The sequence below is a fragment of the Aplidium turbinatum genome, chromosome 6, assembly GCF_918807975.1.
Source record: "Aplidium turbinatum chromosome 6, kaAplTurb1.1, whole genome shotgun sequence".
Classification (NCBI taxonomy): domain Eukaryota; kingdom Metazoa; phylum Chordata; class Ascidiacea; order Aplousobranchia; family Polyclinidae; genus Aplidium; species Aplidium turbinatum.
In genome coordinates this window covers 29469512-29478766 of record NC_137477.1, presented here as the reverse complement: position 1 = coordinate 29478766, position 9255 = coordinate 29469512, and the positions used below count along the sequence as shown (strand labels likewise).

The 9255-nt window shown below is 37.9% G+C and overlaps 1 non-coding gene across 1 annotated transcript; it reads left to right on the top strand.

The window, feature by feature from the left end:
- The first annotated feature begins 8502 nt into the window (after nucleotides 1-8502).
- On the top strand, nucleotides 8503-8605 carry LOC145773067 (U6 spliceosomal RNA). Its single transcript, XR_014289482.1, has one exon. It is a non-coding gene; the product is annotated as a U6 spliceosomal RNA (small nuclear RNA).
- The last annotated feature ends 650 nt before the right edge of the window (nucleotides 8606-9255 follow it).

Here is a 9255-nt window from a genome sequence, read left to right as displayed (position 1 = left end):
TGCATCCCACACCATTGGACAATTGTGCACCTGACTGGTGCTCACTACCATAACATAGACAAATGTCTTACTTTTTTACTGCAAAAAAAACTTGCTCTAAAATTGATTTTGAAAATAGAGATAAAGTGACTGGGGTGTGTCAAATCACATGCAGATTTTCTTTTCATGAAACTTTTTCTTATTTCAGGCCGTAAAGAATCGAAAGCACCATCAGTGGTTTCTTATTTCGTTTTGCAGTTTGGGTGCAATTGGAAAACTATTCTCTAACTCAACGCTTCCTTCTTACGCTTCTTTTATTCATACCTTTTGGAACAAGCAACCTCTAGACTGGATACAGGTAGGCTACTCCATGGTGACCATGGTGAACTTTAAGCAATATTTGATGCATGTAAATTGAATATCAAAAGATGATAGCCTATGCTTGCATTATTATCCCAGAGCTCCTTGTAGCCTATACGCACCAACTGAAACAACTATAAAAGCTGTAGGTTACATGGTTTGAAATGTAACATAAATACATAATCTAAGGTCGTGCATTTGAAAGCACTTTGAAGTCTGCATTCTGGCTTACCAGGTCTAATCCACAGTTTTCATACATTCGATTAACACCATGTAATGTTTATAGATCAATTACGTTGAGTCTGCGTATTGCAGTCATGAAGCAAACAGAACAATGTGCATCAGTACACGTCGTAAGAAAATGCCGGCTGTTTTGCCTTCGGTATTTCAGCATATAGGGAAGTAAGTGTTCTTATCTTTGTTCTATTTATTACAGCTATTGAGATAATTTATTATTATCAACGTAGCCTGAATCTTAACGTACAAAAGCAGTAAAAGCATGTTTTGGTTGCAATTATTTCATAACATGATTTAAACGTGCAGATTTAAACTGAAAGTGCATTACATTCCATTTGATGTTTTATGTCTGATTCACGGGATTATCATTGGTAGCCTGCCAAACACTGCATTCATTGAGTAGTCCTACAACACGATCATTAGGCCTATCTGAATTAATCTTCCTTGAAAATAAACAAATCATCTGACCAAAGCCGGAAAACTGAAAGTGACCAAATTGTTCTTGTGTTGTTTATTTTATAGCATCATTATAAAATCTTGTTTGTTGGTGTTCCACAAAATAATTTTAATGCATAAACATGTTCAGTGGCTCAAAAAATAAATAAAACAAAAAACACTGGCCTACTGGACTTGAATGCAGTTTGGAACCCTAAGCAAACTTTATTTTTCAGGTTTTCTTCACTGAAAGGTAAAGTGCAAGTGCTGAAGGACGGTTCGTATAACCGGACTACAACAAAACGAAAACCACGACCATCAAACTTACAAGCACAACATTTAAAAGATAATCGCAAGAAATCTCTGAAAAGATGATTGCTTTCCTTTGGTGTTCTTAAATTTCACTGAGTCTCATCAGTTTCTTTGAAGCGAGAGTACAAGGGACAGAAGTGTAGCCTACATTGTTGTCACATCCAGTTCTTAAATTTGTTGGATGCAATTCGCAGAAGCCAGAGTGGTCGGGGTATCAGTTCAGCCACTCATGATCTGCTATTTTGTGTGATGTTCATCACTTAGCCTATATGCAGTGATGTACGCGCATACAAAAAATATTGACGCCGTCAGCGTAAACGCAAACGTTCGAAAAACCATACGCCGTATGCGTCAACGTATCTTGTAAAAAAAAGTTGGCGGCGTCAGCGTCAGCGCATACACTAGCGTAAACTCATTTTGTTTGCTAGGTGCTAAACATTCACACGGTATAAACCACTCGAAACAAACAAGTTTTATTTTGAATTTCCGCGAAGAAACACAAGCATCTGAAAGTGTTCATCTGACATTTTGCTGCGTTTTGGTTTCAATATGTATTTGCCCATTGAAAACATTCTCTCTACTGCAGCGCTGGAAGGTATTGGCGTGTTGTAGCCAAAAAAGACATTAAAAAGTATGCGTTGACGCTATGCGCTAAACAACCGCGAAAACTTTGCGGCGTAGCCTCAAGGGACAACTATTCAAAAATATGTGGCCGTAAGCGTTAGCGTAAACAAAAAGTCTACGCCGCAAGTCTACGGCGTAGAATTTGCGGCGTATACGTACATCTCTACTTATATTCTAGTTGATTGTTGCAATTGATGTGATAATCACGTAAGTGTGAAAGCTTTCTCTAAGAGAAAAACGTGATACAGATTTTAATTTGTAACTTATTAAACATTTATGTACTTTGTTACAGCTTTAAATGTTTCGAATAATAATTCAAACATTTTGAAATTGCGGCTAGATATTGCATCAGTTGTTGTGCATGGTCACAGCAAAAAACCATGATATCTCCGTGGAAAAGTTCAAGTAGTAAGAGAAAATTCCCGAATCCTGCGTCTTTATGCGATGACACCGAACGAAACACACTTTTGAAGTCTCTTAACGAATTGTATTTCAAGAAAGGACAGCAGCACAGGCTGTTAAAAAGTATGCGTAACACGTACGCACTAAAAAACTTGACTTCGCAGGACAGATTTCTGAATAAAGGAAGGAAATTTCGTCCAGTTGGTACGCACAAAGCAGAGCAGTTTAATGTTGGACCAAACTTCTCAAGCGACAATCGAAAAGTAACGAAACTAATGGAATATTTCAACACGCAAGTAACTGGCATCTATCATGGAACATTCAGCATATTGTATAATTCCACACGAGGTAAATCGGCATGATGCAATATTTCATAATTTCCAGCAATGTTCTATGACGTAAGACGCCAGGTTTATTAGACTTTAACGGTTGAACGGTTTTATGTGACGTTTAATCTGGGGAACGATTGTACTGTATTCTTAGCACATCCAAAAGGCTTCAATCCTGAATCTTTCCAATTGAATGCTACGATGGTATTTGTTTGGTGCTTTGTTTGCATTTCGTTTATTGTAAATTATTATCAGTACCTCATCTTTACATCGATAAATAAAAAAATATTTTACTGCAGTAAAAGTTTGGAAAAAAAACAAACTCGCATGTATTCACCCGAGAATCAAGATGAAACAAAATGACTCTGCTATTAAAAATTATATCTAATACAAAAACACCACTAAAACACAGCACTGTTTTAGACAATTTGTGGTCTTCCCTCCTTCCAGGCATTAGGCTATGTGCAAAATACTGCTACTTAACCATATCTGGCACAAAGATACATGGAAACTTACGGATAACTCGTAAATATAAATGAAATAACATTCGGAAGAGCTTTTCCGTAGAATCGTCGACAAAATTTCAAGAGTGACGTGATAATTTAGGCCATGGATTCCAAAAATCAGAGTGATCAGTTTATCTGAGGTTTGTTTTCTTTTGTAAATGTTGCGTCTTGTAGCTCTTGAGTTTTTCCTTTAAGAGAAGAACATCTGAAACACACTGAATAATGTAAAAAAAATTCTTTGTATTCTGTTTGTAACAACGGAAAATCTCAAACGTACTTTCAAAACTTCTGTTACAACTTTTGATGCTCTACTGCGGAAAACAGTTTATGCCTTTGTGCAACATTGTTACAAATCTCTCATGGCATTAATGTCTTCAGACGCTTTCTATAAAACGACATTTTTAAGCACTAGAGTGATATGTTGCACATGTCATCCAAGTGACTCCTTACGTCTTGTCTTTTTGTGTTTTGGTTTTAATATGGACAACCTTGTCTGATGTAAATAAATAAATAAATAAATAAATAGAATAAAACGCCGTAATTTCTTTTGCAAATACATCCACTTTGCTTCAGCTAATCCTGTCACCTCGAAAAAAGCAAAAAAATTCTACATTACGTTTTAAATTTGTAAGTCTTTATAATAATATTTTACGTTTCTTGACGATATCAGCTGTAGAAAATAAACATTTAACGCCGTCTTTGCACGCAAAGATGTAGTGAGCCCATATACGCGGTATACAGGAGGTTGGTAGCTGTGTTTCATTTGATGGTCAGAAAACTCGAGAAGATGAAACAACTTTTAACTGACCACCTTATTGCATATCAACCTTACTTACTTTCCTACATGTTGAAATAAAGATGGCGAAAATACGAGCATATGAGCGGCCAATTTCGAGCGACAAGATTCTTCTGTGTCGTCGTAACCACAATTGGCAACTTTCACGTAATCAATCTGATGATAACAATCACTGTTTCAATTTGAAATAATTTGATTGTAGCCTTCAAAAGTGTTTCATCAGCAGCCGTTGCAACTGTTAGGCAAGGCTGTTACAAGACACAAAGCAAAATTAAAAATATATTCCAAACTTTTTTCCAGGCGAACTTCACTTGACAATGCGGAAGTGTCCGCGGCCCACCAGCCTCAGACTATATAGTTTTGCGTTAAGACAGATGCATATATAGCAATCGCAGTATTGTATTATTTAACGTAATTTTCATACAACAAAGCAATATTTAGGTTTAAGTATTTTGTTGTATACGTGTCACGGATAAGATAAGTTAGGTTGTATAAGTTATTTTCTTTTCCATCGGAAATCGACATTTCCAGAAACTTTGTAAAACACAGCTATGTTAGTGACAGGGATGAAACTGGCGCATGATGTACTAGGCTACATAGCAGTGGCGGATTCAGAACGTAATTTATGGGTGGGCCTAGGAAATATGTTGGTGGGCCTTCACCAATAATGCCACGACGGGCCATCATACAAAAACTTAGTGTTACCACCTACCGGAGCTTCTACACAAGGCGGAGTCTCCTAGGTTTCGAGTTAAAAAAGTTGATTATGTCATCATAATTCGAACTGTCAATGAGTTGCCTTTAAAAAGACAGAACCAGAAGTGTCAAGCTGTTGAGGCGTCCAGTCAGCATGGATGATCTCAAGCGCGTTTGGATCCTGTTTGTTGCGGAGAAAAGTCTCTCAACGCTGCAGGACGTGGAAAGCAGTGTGATGATGGTCCTTAAAACACTGTTCATGTTCGGGAAAATCTCAGCAGGGCAGCTGTCCAGTAAGGCCTACTTCTATTAATGTAGGAAAGTTTTCCCGATCCATTTTCCGTCTGATGTGTTGAATAATTCATTCAAGTTGAATGAATACATTATGTTCAGCATCTGGGATCCCAATGCCATACAGCAGTGCACACGCACCATTTAGAATTTTTTTTTCGCCAAAAGTGTCAGATTCAGGTGCGAAAGAGGGCCGTTGCTCTCAGTAATCCATACGTGCTGTAACGATCCATCAGGCTATTGCGTCAGATCAGTTTCCCTTTCTTTAACTACAGTGCAGTGGCGTAGATAAGGGGGCGGACCGCCCCGGGCGGCACGTCTGGGGGCGGAACTTTCAGACTACAATTTTTGATTTTGATTATGATCTGATAAAAAAATGCATTTCATTTTCACATGCTTTTTCTTGAAGGGGCGGAAAAATCTGAATCCGCCCCAAGCGGCACATTCCCTAGCTACGCCACTGCTATAGTGAACTAGTTTAACCTAATATTATGTCCTAAAGATTCTGTAATTTTCCATGCAACCTGCTCCCGAAGTAAATAGGAAAAAGTGAACAAACAATAAAATGCTTGGTTCGCATTTGGCGACAGTCAGACCAGTTCAGCTTCGCTTATAAAACATCAAATTGATTGTGTACTTTTATGTAACAATTTCGTGATATTGTTTCACTATCCTGTAGCCTAATGTTTAAATTAAATTTTGTTATAGCCTAGAGCAACAATATTATATGAACACTTTCTGATAACTAAAGATTATAATTCGAGTAATAATTGTGTGGAAATGGTTAATAGTGTCAGATGGTCAAATTAGTTAGAATATCCGTTAGACAGACAGAATATCATTAGACAGCTAATTAACATTTTAAACCACCGCTAATCCTCATCCTTATATACACTTATATAATAAAAATAGCCACAGTGTCGTCTATAAAGCGGCAGTTTAACTCCGTTATCTTTCTATCAAGAATACAGTTCCACAGCGCCCTTAAATCCGCATTGCTCTTGGCAGCCGACGTTTTTCCCAGAAACCACGTCCCAGTTAGTTATCTCGTGTTTTACCATCAGTTCTTCTGTCAGTTCGAGCACGCCACCAAAGTCACCCTTAGAATCCTCGCGGAAAGTTGCATAGGCCTATGTAGCTTTCATTGTTTCAATCAGTGATATACAGTCTGTCACACAAAGTGTTGAGCTCCGCAGGCCCTTGGTGGCAAAATCGCTGTTTTCAAACAGTTTGCAAAAGACACAAGTATGAAAACAAACTTATCTTATTTACTGCAATATCTTATTTTATACACTTGGTTGTTCTAGTGTTAAACAATAACATGTTTTTTTTTCACGAATCTAATTTTGGGTGGGCCCACTATCAATCTGGGTGGGCCTGTACCAATCACGCCCACCCGGTAGATCCGCCCCTGCTACATAGAGGCTGAAACAACGCACAATGGGATTATTAAAACTGGGGGTAGATAGTGACGTCATAGTATCATTGTCTTCAATTGAAATTACATCAATTGTTCTTAAGACAACAAAATGTTAACGGTTCATTTGAAGACAAATGGTTATGAATCTTGTACGTGGCCTACTTGCTTGGAGTCTAACCTTTATTTTACAGCCTGGTGCTTATCCGTGACGTGGTAGAGTCTAATAACAACAATACACTGGAGTCTATTCATAAGGTGACTAACTTTGCTGAAAATCTGGAGAATTTTTACGTTTTCTTGCCATGCACGCTTTTACCTGCAACCAATCTAATGGTTTCTTATTCCAAAACGTATGAATAAATGCAGCAAAAGCAGCAAGCATTGAATTCCGATACAGTTTTCCAATTGCCCCCAAATTACAAAATGATATATGAAACCAGTCAAATTGCTCTTTAGCTTTGGCAACCTGAAAATATGCGAAAATATTTTCAATAATCAGGTTAAGCAAATTAAGTGCATTGACGTTTCATTTCCTTGAGTTAAACTAAAGATTTCGGCTACTTTTTGTCTTTTGAGCATAGGCCTATGCTACAGATAAAAACCTTCATAGGAAATAATCGAAGTTTGCTTTTGAATTCGTAAGAGCAGTTTATCGCAATACTTCGTAATTTTGCAAGTACGGTAGTTTAGAATTGCTATTAATATATGCATGAAACCAGACCCGCAACCAGCAAACATTTTCGGGGGGGGGCATTTAATTTTTATCAAAGAACAAACATTAAAATGATGCATTGTGACATTTTTATATTAATGTCCACGCCCATTGATAGAGTGTGTGGCACTACCATGTTACGGTTCAGTGGTGATAACTTATGTCAATCACGTTTTTGTTTAGTACAGCATTGAAGGAAACTAGCCTTTGTAACCTTTTCTCATTTAGCTATGACTACCCAAGGAAGAAAATTACGATAATACAGTAATATGTTCAGTCGATTACAAATAAAATACAACATTTGTAGGCTACGAACTGTGTTGGCACGACTGGAGGCATACATTAATCAATAACATATGTTTACATCAACATAAACAAACAGATACATATGAATAAACTCAACACGGTAATTACAAATTACAATCCTGAAACATTTTGTTGGCTCAACAAGTTTTTATGTTTCAGATTTACAAATGCCTAAGCCCAACTGAGTAGCTCATTCACCACGCTATCGCAGCTGCTTTTGATCTCGAATTATTTAGTTGTTTTTAAACGCTTTTTATGGTGATGATGGATGCTGACATTGTGTATACGCTAACGACACAGATAATGAGGATGCCAGCCTAATTTATCGAAGAAAATCGTTAGCATGACTTCCAACCAGCGTAGCCTACTTTCGGTTTCGATAGTCTACACTCTACAGCAGGGGTCACCAACCTTTTTTGCATGAGGGCCACTTTGGCACTAAGGAGAGCTGTGGCGGGCCGCACTAATAAAATTTTAGGTAGGTTGATTCTTATGCTAGAAAAGAACGCATTTCGTACCCAGTAGGCTATTCAGCGTTACATGTTGTTCATATTTATGTTAGAATATCGCAGCAACAAAATTAATCGAACAACGCTACTGCCAGGCCAAGCTCCTTTTACAACACTTTTGACTTTTTTAACCATGCCTAATAAACGAGGCCACTTGTTTTGCGCACTTCTAGCGAGGCGAGCGGTTTCATCACAATATTCATCGCTAAGCAAGAGTGATGTTGTCACTTCGCTTCACAAAAGATATCTTGCAATTAACAGCTTCAGTAAACAAGGAAATGTGTGACACATCGCAATACAGGCAACTATAGTGACCGGCAAACATATCAGCGAAAAATAGTCTCCAATAACAAGGAGAAAGAAACCAGGCACCATAAAACAAACGCTTGTGGAAATCACCAAAAATCGTAATTCTATCGTAATTCATTAACAGTGTTCCCTCTAAAAAAGCAATAAGGTAGGTTTTTCATCCTTTTTGTGAGAGTCTATAAAACCGTCTTTCTTTTATTATAGACAACTGTCACTTGCGATGCTTATCAGCGTGGCAAGAATTTGTTGATTAACAACATTTTGCAATCTTCGGCAGTACATGCTTCGGCAATACAGTACTAAAATTGGAACGATACAGAGAAGAATAGCATGGTCCCTGCGCAAGGATGACACGCAAAATCGTGAAGCGTTCCATATTTCTTTAAAAAAAACATTTTTGCAGTACTAAGCTAAATATTTTCATAATACACTCAGAAAAAGTTTTTAAATTTATATATAAGATTTTGCCAATTTATTATAAATTGAGTTAGTACACCGATCTATTTTGCCAACAAAAACTTGCATAAAGAGAACACTGCTCGTGAAACACAATAACGATGAAACGCACACTAGTGTTTACATGACATTTGCAAACTTAAAAAAGCAACCCTATGCTCACAGACATTTTAATCAACCACTGGGACAGTGTGGCTGGACATCGTATTGGAATAGCTTTAAGTAACCCCCACCTAGAACTATAATCTGATTGGTCGGTCGGTGGAATCGTATGCAAAGCGAAAATATGCTTCCCGGAAAGTATTTTTTGCCTTCGTGCTCTTTAACTCCTCAAGAAAAGTATTTTTGGTTATATTGTACTTGTACGCTGATATCTTCCGCGGGCCGCAGCGATACAGCGTGGCGGGCCGCATGCGGCCCGCGGGCCGCCATTTGGTGACCCCTGCTCTACAGTATGGGTGTACGTGTATACGACGTACGTCTATTCATACTACATTTCATACTGCATAGAACGCTTAAAAATTTTTCAAAAAATTTTGGGGGGCAAATGCCCCCAATGCCCCCCCCTGGTTGCGG